Source organism: Schistocerca americana, chromosome 4 (assembly GCF_021461395.2).
Source record: "Schistocerca americana isolate TAMUIC-IGC-003095 chromosome 4, iqSchAmer2.1, whole genome shotgun sequence".
Taxonomy (NCBI): Eukaryota; Metazoa; Arthropoda; class Insecta; order Orthoptera; family Acrididae; genus Schistocerca; species Schistocerca americana.
The window spans coordinates 331,730,004-331,742,918 of NC_060122.1; the positions used below are offsets into that span (position 1 = coordinate 331,730,004).

Here is a 12,915-nt window from a genome sequence, read left to right on the forward strand (position 1 = left end):
GTACGGTAGTTCTCCGATTTATCTGCCCTTGCTATCTAGGGAACTGTGCAGATGATATTTTCCCGAAAATCTAATGGTACGACTCCAATCTCATCGATTCTACACACGAGTTGGTTGGAAATACCGATGAAATATTATTTATCCCTTCTGCCTGATTTGAGCTCAGATCTTCCAGAGCTCTTCTAAATTCCGGCTCTAATATTGGATCCCATAGCTCTTCCATATCGACTCCAATTTCTTCTTCTATCATGTGATCAAGCATGTATTCCCTCTCACAGAGGCCTTCATTGTACGCTTTGCACCAATCCGCTCTTCCCTCTGGCATTGCCACTGCGCTGGTAATATTACCACCCTTGGTTTTAATTTCACCTAAAGTTGTTTTGGCTTTTCTATAAGCTGAGTCAGTCCTCCCAACGATCTTTTTTTTTTCGATTTCTTCGCATTTTTCAGCAGCCATTTCGCCTTTGCTGCTTACACTTTCTATTTATTTCATTCCTAAGTTATTTACATGGTGTATTCCTGTCTGGAAATCTTAGCCGCCCGCGGTGGTCTAGCGATTCTAGGCGCTCAGTCCGGAACCGCGGGACTGCTACGGTCGCAGGTTCGAATCCTGCCTCGGGCATGGATGTGTATGATGTCCTTAGGTTAGTTAGGTTTAAGTATTTCTAAGTTCTAGGGGACTGATGACCACAGATGTTAAGTCCCATAGTGCTCAGAGCCATTTTTGAAATCTTATCCTCACGAAAATGATAACAACAAATTTAATTGATCCTTTATGAGAATAAAGTAAAACCTTTCGTTTTTAAAGTACAGCATATTATCGTTTTACTTCTTATGTCTTTGTGTCCCCTTGCTCAGTAGTCTCATCTTTAAAAGTCTGTCTTGTCGGAAATTGATATTGTTTCCTTTCGTCACTTACAGAGATGTTGTACTATCCAGATCTCGAGCCACCAGATCACCCACTCATTGCTAGTCGGCCATTTTACTTCGTATACGGCCCAGTTCTGCGCTTTTCGCTTTTTGATGTGACAGAATGACATTGCGTAGTTATGAAACGAAAACATTTACAATTACGTCTATACCCCCCCCCCCTTCACCTTTGTTCCCCCTTCAAATTCCTTGATCCATGCTCGGGAAGGAAATCTGTCGGTGATTCTCTAGATGAGTTTGAATTGCTCATTTTTTCCCGTCACGGACATGTCGCAAGATGTTTTTGGAAAGGAGTGATATTGTCATGTAGAAAACGAAAGCACGCCCCAGTTACAAGATGAGGTTGTCAACAACAGCTAATAAAGCACATTTATTAAATACGCATGCATAGCTAAACTGCTTGCCTTTGTAGAGAGTGGTCCTTCTTATATGTACATGGGATGTTCTAGTAAATTACCTTATTCCATAAATAATTGAACCCCAAAACCACCTTCCAGAAATTCACAAACCTTAAATGGCGAATATTTGCAGGAGACGGGAATTGAACCACTGACCCACAAATCGCCAGCGAGTGACTAGGACCGTTACATCACGTTTGACGACGTACCACACCCTGTACTACTCCCATTCTAAGAGAACAGCTATAGCTTCCTGCATCTGTATCTACTCATTGGTCCTTCATACTGCCAAAGCGCATGAACTTATGCATAATCTACTTTTCTCAGGTACATTTTGCCCGCAGTGGTAAATTATATACTTCAGTATTCTTCATTTCATATGCTGCATGAGCAATAGTCGCAACGCTGTTAAATAAGCAATCATATCAGACGAAATGCGGTATAAAGAAATGAAGAATGCGGCTGGCTCGATATCATACTTTTGCGATTTCACAGCACGGCGTTTACCACTACACCACAAGCACGTACAGCACCAGAATAACCCAAGTGCAAAGCAATACTTTTTTGGAAGCTTTCACATCGTACAGTGACTCCAGTTCGTACAAATTGTCATTAAGTGATTTAACATCAGTGATTACAAAATCTAGCCAAAAGTAGACATTAGTACACGAGGCACCGGGTGAACTGCGATGCGATCGAGCAAGGAAATTAATGTGTTGGATGGACTGTAATTCACCTCTAGGAAGTCAAGGCTCAGCCATCATCCGGTGTGACACATCCTCCGTTCCGAAAAAATCATGAGCAAGCCAAATGTGTAGTTCGGTGGTCTGTTGGATTGATTCTAGCTTTGGTATGAGTTAGTCTGGTTTCGATTGCCACTACAGGTGACCATTTTTAACAGAAACAAACAGTCCCTCTTCATCCCTGGTAACGCCAAGTGAAGAACGTAGTCTCTCCGCTATCACCTGGAGAAGAGTCTCCTTAAATTTGGCCATGACAGAGGAGAAAATTGCAGCTACTAGAAATTGTGTTACCAGTAAGTTTTCATTTAATAAACCAATCATCTTGTAAAGTAACAAGGCTTTAATTTCTTATTTTGTTTCATATCTCATTAAGCTCTGGCATGCTAACACCTGAATGAGATTTTCACTCTGCAGCTCAGTGTGCACTGATATCAAACTTCCTGGAAGATTAAAACTGTGTGCCAGACTGAGACTCGAACTCGGGACCTTCACCTTTCGCAGGCAACTGCTCTACCATCTGAGTTACCCAAACACGACTCACGGCCTGTCCTCACAGCTTCAGTTCTGCCAGTACCTCGTCTCCTACCTTCCACAGAAGCTCTCCTGCGAACCTGCAGGACTAGCACTCCTGAAAGATAGGATATTGCGGATACATGGCTTAGCCACAGCCTGGAGGATGTTTCCAGAATGCGATTTTCACTCTGCAGCAGAGTGTGCGCTGATATGAAACTTCCTGGCAGATTAAAACTTTGGGCCGGACTGAGACTCGAACTCTGGGCCTTTGCCTTTCGCGGGCAAGTGGTCTTCCATCTGAGCTGCCCAACCACGACTCACGCCCCGTCCTCACAGCTTCACTCCTCCCAGTACCTCGTCTCTTACCTGGTTCGCAGGAGAGCTTGTGAAAAATTTGGAAGGTCGGAGACGAGGAACTGTCAGAAGTGAAACTGTGAGGATAGCCCGTGAGTCGTGTTTGGGTAGCTCAGATGGTAGACCACTTGTCCACGAAAGGCAAAGGTCCCGAGTTCGAGTCTCGGTCCGGAACACTGTTTTAATCTGCCAGGAAGTTTCATGCTAATACCTAATTACCGGAGAAAAATAATTTTGATTTTTAAGGTCTCTTCATGTGTTGCCAACACTTAGACATACATCTTTTAATCACACCATTTAAGGTTCAAATATGTCATTCCTAGCTGAAAAAGAATTCGATAGATAGCCGGCCGCGGTGGTCTAGCGGTTCTAGGCGCTCAGTCCGGATCCGCGCGACTGCTACGGTCGCAGGTTCGAATCCTGCCTCGGGCATGGATGTGTGTGATGTCCTTAGGTTAGTTAGGTTTAAGTTCTAGGGGACTGATGACCACAGATGTTAAGTCCCACAGTGCTCAGAGCCATTTGAACCATTTGAATTCGATAGATAATATCTTTTCGTGTATAATGTGTGGCGCTAGACTCCCAGTCAGCAGAGAACTTTTCGTCACGTTCTTTTTAGTTCAAAACATACGCACATTTCTCCACTGGGGAAAGAAATCGATATTTAATATCTGTTAGCGGCTAGAATATAACGACGAAAGCTGCCGAATTCGTCCTTCAGTAAAACAAAAATTTTTCGTCTGGACATTTCAGTTTCAAACATCTCACTAACGGTGTAAACTTCGATGCCCAATCTTTGACTGTGCTTAGTCGACAATCATAGGTCTGCTAATTGCCGGGTTAGAGCCCCGTTCAACGCCAAGCTTTTCGTCACATCATTTCAAGTTTAAACGTGCACTCGCATTCTTACTTCTGAATGGAACCATTTTTAACATCTTTCGAGGTTAGTTAACAGGGACAGTAGTTAAGGGATAGGAGTTTCAGTTCAGAACAAAAATTTTAGTCGTGTAATTTCAAATAGATATCGGCCAAAAATAAGATATTTTTTTCCTCTTAGTCAGCAATGACGATCGCTGCTGTGTTCAAGTCTAGGACTGGCTCGAAAACTTTCCTTAGTTAGCAATTCCCGTAAGTATTGAGTTTAAATCGCGTCCCGAACGAAAGAGTTCATTTCATTTAAAGTTGAAACTAGTGTACAAATATATGCCCGTGAATAACTGAAGCATTTATGCTAGATAACAAGGGTGATTAGTGACTTTAGAAGTGTACATATATCCACATGTCAGCATGAGTACAGTGAAATTACTAGTGACACGGTGTTGATGTTGAAGTTTCCATAGAGCGATTGACGCTGTTACCATGGTTAGCTTTGAGATCACGAAAATGATTTTGGCTATGCCCACTATCAATCGGTTTCCATTATTTTTTCTGTATCTGCCCAGTGTACAAATTCTTTATTCCGCAGTGTGGGCTTTCTGGTAGAATCTGCTACGGTCGCAGGTTCGAATCCTGCCTCGGGCATGGATGTCTGTGATGTCCTTAGGTTAGTTAGGTTTAAGTAGTTCTAAGTTCTAGGGGACTGATGACCACAGCTGTGACCCTAGCCAAACGATTAAATAAAACGTTAATTTTAGTTATTTCACATTTTGAAACCCTTCCCTTTGGTGATTGATAATTAATACGGTATGAAATCGATTTGTGGCTTTGTTGTTTCATGCTGTAGTTACTAATGACGCCTGACTGCCTGGGATTAATTTTAGTAATCGTTCAATACGGAAAATATTTTAAGTAAATTCATTCAAGACATTAATCCGCTATTCTCAAGGTAACTGTTCAAGCTGCGAGTGAGCATTTTATTTGCTTGAGACTCTGTCTTTAAATAGTTTCACAATTTTCTCTGTGGGGGACGTCAATAGGCACACAAAACAATATTAAAGATCAAGGAACCCCTAACCTGGCCCAACCTAAAATTAGTTTGTCAGTGTGAAGAATTCATCAAAAGTAAACCAAATCCCCACAGCTGGATAGAAGAACCCAATTCTACCAGGGAAGAATACTCCATCGCTGAAATTTTCATTGATTTCTTGTGGCCTCTACCCTGTATGAAGACAGGGAATCAGAACATCTTGATACTGGTAGACGCCTTTTCGCAGTTTGTGTGGTTGGTACGATTATGTTGGGTACCACTGGTGTTACTATTAGCCACTTGAGGCTTATATTTCCTGTATTTAAGGGTCCGAAGGCACAGGTTGGAGATAATGCTCCAGCCTTCTTATCTTGTGAATTCAAAACAAAATAAGACCACTCGATATTATCCACAACCTTTGTTTGCTGAACAGGTCAACCGCAACCATAAATGTGCCCTGGTAATCTACCACCCACAAGCTCAAACCAAGTGGGATCAGTCAGATGGACAGAAAGACTTTTTTCCGCCACTGCTGTACATGAATCACACAAAATCACCCCAGTTAAACTGATGTTCACCTTTCTGGCCAATCTGCTAATGTCCAACCCATGATCCATCAATGATCTCCAGACAGAGGGTAATGACCTAACATCATTAGAAAAAAGTTGGGAAGCAGCGCTTCGTAATATCTGGCTTGCACACTACAGAGAGGCTGCTCGCTATAACAAAGGAAGGAATCATACCACACTGCGGTTAGGGGATATGGTTTTCCTAACAAACTTTTGGGCACAAGAAATGAGGGGTGAAAGATGACGTATAAGATGTTGTCCCATTTCATAGGGCTCTACAAGGTCGTCAGGGTGATGTTTCCAGTCAACGTCCAGATCCAAGACCATTCCTCATGTAAGTGCATTGCCTCACACATTATTCATTTAAACTCAGTGATTGTAAGCATGATGTTGGTAAGTTCCCCACTTGTTCCACCTTAAGTGGCGGAGAATTGTGGCGTGCCATGACTATATCGGTCACTTGGTTTGTTGTCGATATAGTCTGCCTGGCAGGGCTTCCTCTCACAGGTCGCCCGTCAACTGCCTAAGACGCTCCCAGCAGTTGGTGGTGGTTGTGGTGTCACTCGGCGCGACAATGCGGTGTGGAAGTGTAGTTCAGTGCTAAATCAGGCAAGCTCCCTCATGTAAGCAGACGACACTTAGTGTCCATACCTGTGGTGGAAGTGTTTATTTTGGACCACAACTGAAGATAGTGGAATTGCGGCAGCCATGACTGAGGCCAGTAAGTATCTTTGCGACACTTATTATTTTAAAGGGTCTGAAACCTCGACCATTGGAAGGATGATACTGCTTGAGATTAATGATGAGTAGTTTTCTTCGTGAAGTGTGTATATGGATTGTAACTCATCATCCCGGTTACCTAGTGCCTAATTGTAGGACAGTGACCAGATTGTTAACGGTATTCGAACGCCTTCCACTAATACAGGTGTCAATACATGTTATTCGTTGTTCTATTCAAGATTAACTGTCAAGTGGCCGAAAATTTAGTTGTTTGATTGTTGATTCACCTATTCGCTCAGATCACACGACCTGCTTCCTTTTGGGTGGCCTTTTGCAATGATTTAATAAGCCATTTGTCGAAACCTACTATGTATTATTTGATGTATGAATTATCTAATTACAATTTGTGAATTTCCGGCCATCATTAACCCCATTTATGTTTCTGTAAAAGGATGTGTAATTAAATGTGGCCTTTGATTCATAACATGCAACAGATAGTTTTGTGTACGCCTTGAAACAATAAGCTTAAAAATTCATGTCTTCAAGGTTGATTGGTAAGCTTCAAGGTGGCACATAGTGTGCACATACCGCAAGTATTGCTTTATCTTGCAGGATAAAATATAATTGTCCTTACTGTCGACTAATTGTTATATTTAAATTAAGAAAATCTTTTCTGTGCTCTATGTGTCCATTTTTTCACCCCTTTGTTTATCGAGTTTACGTATAGTTCTTAATGAGTTGAGTGAGTAAGACTTATTTCATTTAATTCAAATTGATGCATCTTAGCTGAACTGTCTTTCATTTGTCTGCTTTTGCTAAACCTGAGTTAGCTTCATTTCTATCCTCAGGTCATAAAGCATAGGTATTTTCTTTTTCTTCCCTTGCTTCGTAAGGTTTCTCTAGATGTCGATGCAGTAGTACTAGTTTGTGTATTCTTGGAGGTTAAGGTTAATGGCCTCTCATTTTTGTCACTGCCACTTGCAGTGATGTTGTGATGTAAATCTTCTTGTTAAAAGCCGAGCAACACAGTGGAGCTGTTAGTATTAATACCACTATTCGCTATTTTGTCCCTTTACATTAATTTTCTTTTTTGGGTGTGACTCAGCCTTAAAAAATTTTACATCGCTGAATGAGATTTTCACTCTGCAGCGGAGTGTGCGCTCATATGAAACGACTGCACTAGCGCCGCATTGCAACTCTCCAACTAGTGGGTCCGGACTGTGCTCCAGACGCGTTCCAACTGACTGATAGCCCCGAACTCGCGAGCCGAACTCCTTATCCGAACTCCCTTACGACAGACAACGACCGGGAAGTAATAGCAGTCGAACAAAGATACTACAAGAGGGTATATATCGATACGCGCTGCTAACGCTGCTCACGGTCAGGCAAAGCAGCAACTCGGTAACAAATGGCTCTGAGCACTATGGGACTTAATTTCTGAGGTCATCATTCCCCTAGAACTTAGAACTACTTAAACCTAACTAACCTAAGGACGTCACACACATCCATGCCCGAGGCAGGATTCGAACCTGCGACCGTAGCAGTCGTTTTTGTGAGGAAAGTTTGCTAAACTTAATCAGAATTTTACCAGGCCAGCACCTTACCACTTTCACCATCGAGTCCCTACGATTCCAGAACTACTCTTCCTGAGAATTCTTCAATGAATCTCAATCTGGTATCTGCCTTTAGTTTTATGAGATACTTCCGAATTAAATGGCTCTGTACACATATTTGTAGAAGTACCAGGGCACTGCCGATTCTGGCCATTAAATCGGTGTAAGCAGGTGTCAAAATACAGCAGATGCAGTTGTAGTTGTTGTATTCAAGGTCACCGAATCTACTATCCTCCCCTCATCTGTCCTTACATCCCTCCCTCACATTGCTCTCAGGCAATTGCGCTATGATGCCCTTGACCAATAGGAATCAAGTTCCCTCTCTCCTCCCCTTTTAAAAATCCAACTGCCTCCCATTCATTATATACAGGATGTTACAAAAAGGTACGTCTAAACTATCAGGACACATTCCTCACAAACAAAGAAAGAAAATATGTTATGTGGACATGTGTCCAGAAACGCTTACTTTCCATGTTGGAGCTCATTTTATTACTTCTCTTCAAATCACATTAATCATGGAATGGAAACAGACAGCAACAGAACGTACCAGCGTGACTTCAAACACTTTGTTACAGGAAATGTTCAAAATGTTCTCCGTTAGCGAGGATACATGCAACCACCCTCCGTCGCATGGAATCCCTGATGCGCTGATGCAGCCCTGGAGAATGGCGTATTGTATCACAGCCGTCCACAATACGAGCACGAAGAGTCTCTACATTTGATACCGGGGTTGTGTAGACAAGAGCTTTCAAATGCCCCCATAAATGAAAGTCAAGTGGGTTGAGGTCAGGAGAGCGTGGAGGCCATGGAATTGGTCCGCCTCTACCAATCCTTCGTTCACCGAATCTGTTGTTGAGAAGCGTAGGAACACTTCGACTGAAATTTGCAGGAGCTCCATCGTGCATGAACCACATGTTGTGTTGTACTTGTAAAGGCACATATTCTAGCAGCACAGGTAGAGTATCCCGTATGAAATCATGATAACGTGCTCCATTGAGCGTAGGTGGAAGAACATGGGGCCCAATCAAGACATTACCAACAATGCCTGCCCAAACGTTCACAGAAAATCTGTGTTGATGACGTGATTGCACAATTGCGTGCGGATTCTCGTCAGCCCACACATGTTGATTGTGAAAATTTACAATTTGATCACGTTGGAATGAAGCCTCATCCGCAAAGAGAATATTTGCACTGAAATGAGGATTGACACATTGTTGGATGAACCATTCGCAGAAGTGTACCCGTGGAGGCCAATCGGCTGTTGATAATGCCTGTACACGCTGTACATGGTACGAAAACAACTGATTCTCCCGTAGCACTCTCCATACAGGACGTGGTCAACGTTACCTTGTACAGCAGCAACTTCTCTGACGCTGACATTAGGGTTATCGTCAACTGCACGAAGAATTGCCTCGTCCATTGCAAGTGTCCTCGTCGTTCTAGGTCTTCCCCAGTCGCGAGTCATAGGCTGGAATGTTCCGTGCTCCCTAAGACGCCGATCAATTGCTTCAAATGGTTCAAATGGCTCTGAGCACTATGGGACTTAACTGCTGTGGTCATCAGTCCCCTAGAACTTAGAACTACTTAAACCTAACTAAGGATATCACACACATCCATGCCCGAGGCAGGATTCGAACCTGCGATCGTAGCGGTCACGCGGCTCCAGAGTGAAGCGCCTAGAACCGCACGGCCACACCGGCCGGCGATCAATTGCTTCGAACGTCTTCCTGTCGGGACACCTTCGTTCTGGAAATCTGTCTCGATACAAACGTACCGCGCCACAGCTATTGCCCCGTGCTAATCCATACATCAAATGGGCATCTGCGAACTCTGCATTTGTAAACATTGCACTGACTGCAAAACCACGTTCGTGATGAACACTAACCTGTTGATGCTACGTACTGATGTGCTTGAGGCTAGTACTGTAGAGCAATGAGTCGCATGTCAACACAAGCACCGAAGTCAACATTACCTTCCTTCAATTGGGCCAACTGGCGGTGAATCGAGGAAGAACAGTACATAATGACGAAGCTAAAATGAGCTCTAACATGGAAATTAATGTCCACATAACATCTTTTCTTTATTTGTGTGTGAGGAATGTTTCCTGAAAGGTTGGCTGTACCTTTTTGTAACACCCGACCACTTTGGAGCGCCATCAGCAGGAACCACAATACAATAAAAAGCAGAAGAAGTATTTCAGATCTAAAAGTAAATACTTGTTCGTCAGTTACTAATAATTATGTTCGATTATTAATACACTTGTTTACACCTACATTTTGTTATTTTTTCAGTAGCACAACATGCCCCTGCTACAGTACTAGCAGAACTGCAGGATCCGGAAAACCAGGTATTGTCTGTATTGTCTGCACAACCACAGCCACAGCAGTCCACGGGCAGTCCACGTGCAGTCTTCCTGAGTTATTGGACCTGCCGTTCGGCTATTCCATCCACCGCCACAGCCACAGCAACAGTAGCCGCCTGAACTTACTCAACTTACCAAGCCGCAGTTAAGCGTCTGCAGAATACTTCTATTTTCCGATACACATAATTCAGCTGCTAGCGAGTCCAAATGGATGAATATTGGCATAGCATCTAACAGTGACTTTGATGTAGTAATTGGAGTAAAAAGGTGTTCAACGCGTTGCCACTATCAGGCAGTATTCATATCACAAATGCGACTATGCAGCACGAAGAAGTACATAGAGATGAAGATGATGACAAAGTACGACCCATCCCATACCCCAGCTGACATCCATGTGTTTGAGAGGTGACAATAATTTGCCGCTTCTGGGAAGTGTGGCATCACCGCACGACTGATCTGGTGTGATGCCACGCTCACAGGGAGTTATAGTACCGAGTGTGTAGTCAATAAAGAAGAGGAGTTTAGTATGGGAAGTCATTATGGCTAAATACTAAATAATTTCATTAATAATTAAGTCCTGTAGTTTAAATATTGCCAACGGCCTTGCCGCAGCGGTAACACCGGTTCCCGTCAGATCACCGAAGCTAAGCGCTGTCGGGCTGGGCTAGCACTTGGATGGGTGACCATCCGGTCTGCCGAGCGCTGTTGGCAAGCGGGGTGCACTCAGCCCTTGTGAGGCAAACTGAGGAGCTACTTGATTGAGAAGTAGCGGCTCCGGCCTCGGTAACTGACCTACGGCCGGGAGAGCGGTGTGCTGACCACGTGCCCCTCCATATCCGCATTCAGCGACGCCTGTTGGTTCAGGATGACACGGCGGCCATTCGTTACCTTTCGGCCTTCATGGCCTGTACGGGAGCAGAGGAGTTTAAATGCTGATTTGAAGTATGTTTCCAAGGCAACTGAAAGATGACGGTAACTATGTTCCTCATGAACAGAGGTATTTTTTCTGATTAATAATATCCTATTAACAAGTTACAAATTATCGCCATAATGGTGCCTTTCGCTAAAACGGTGCCTTTGTATGTAGAAGCCCACCTTCACATGCAGAGATACGCCTTTTAGGTGATATTGGCGATAAAATATTGTCAGGGCCTAGGAATTCCAACCGTAGAACTTGCTGAAAACGGACGCTGTTAGAATGATTACTAAACGTAGTACCATGGTCAGGGATCTGTTTTTCCCTGGATAGGAGTTTCCGAATAGGATACTGAGAGAACAGCCACCTTTCCCCCTTTAGTTAGCCTTCGAAGTGACAACACGCACTACTGCTATCTGCATAGCCAGTCACTAGGCCTCGTGGACAGGCCACAAAGGCGCCATGTGGGTAGAAGTTCTCCACAATGCTGAAACCTCGAAAGCTGCGACGAGTAATCATTTAGATCATGTTATTACATATGAGTCGTGATAACGCATTGGGTGATTTAAAAACGCTAGCACAAATTTATCATTCCCACCGAATAACAAGACCATCCATGTTAACCACCCAGGAAACGCCAGATTATATGCAAATTGAAGATGGAGGAGGAGGGGAGAAAGGAAATGGAAAGGAAGGGATTACTGACGTCAGCTGGATTGGGACATTACGTGAAATCATTTGCGACGAGTGAAATTCTTACTCAGGATCTCCTGCTTACTAGGCAGGTGCGTTAACCATTGCGCCACCCTGCGCACAACGCACTCGCAGCTGCGCGGACTAGCTCGGCACACTTCACAGCCGACCCGCATCCCCACCGACCGCCACGTGTCCGCAGTCCCTGCTCGCTACTCTTAGATTCCCGCAGGAGGTCGGACGTACTTGTGCATCTGCACTGAAGAAGGACATGTCCGAAAGAACAGACACCACGCCTTCATACACTACTGGCCATTACAATTGCTACACCAAGAAGATGACGTGCTACAGACGCGATATTTAACCAACAAGAAGATGCTGTGATATGCAAATGATTAGCTTTTCAGAGCATCCACACAAGGTTGGCGACTGTGGCGACACCTACAACGTGCTGACATGAGGAAAGTTTCCAATCGATTTCTCACACACAAACAGCAGTTGACCGGCGCTGCCTGGTGAAACGCTGTTGTGAAGCCTCGTGTAAGGAGGACAAATGCGCACCGTCACATTTCCGACTTTGATAAAGGTCGGATTGTAGCCTATCGCGATTGCGGTTTACCGTATCGCTACATTGCTGTTCGCGTTGGTCGAGACCCAATGACTGTTAGTAGAATAATGGAATCGGTAGGTTCAGGAGGGTAATACGGAACGCCGTGCTGGATCCCAACGGCCTCGTATCACTGGCAGTCTTATCCGCATGGCTGTAACGGATCGTGCAGCCTCGTCTGGATCCGTGAGTCAACAGATGCAAGACAACAACCATCTGCACCGACAGTTCGACGACGTTTGCAGCAGCATGGACTATCAGCTCGCGGACCATGGCTGCGGTTACCCTTGACGCTGCATCACAGACAGGAGCGCCTGCGATGGTGTACTCAACGACGAACCTGGGTGCACGAATGGCAAAACGTCATTTTTTCGAATGAATACAGGTACTGTTTATAGTATCGTGATGGTCGCATCCGTGTTTGGCGACATTGCGGTGAACGCACATTGGAAGCGTGTATTCGTCATCGCCATACTGGCGTATCATCCGGCGTGATGTTATGTGGTACCATTGGTTACACGTCTCGATCGCCTCTTGTTCGCATTGACGGCACTTTGAACAGTGGACGTTACATTTCAGATGTGTTAGGGA

The 12,915-nt window shown here is 44.2% G+C and overlaps 1 pseudogene; it reads left to right on the forward strand.

Moving 5' to 3' along the window:
- Positions 1–10,701: 10,701 nt before the first annotated feature.
- LOC124614141 lies at positions 10,702–10,819 on the forward strand (annotated as a pseudogene).
- The last annotated feature ends 2,096 nt before the right edge of the window (positions 10,820–12,915 follow it).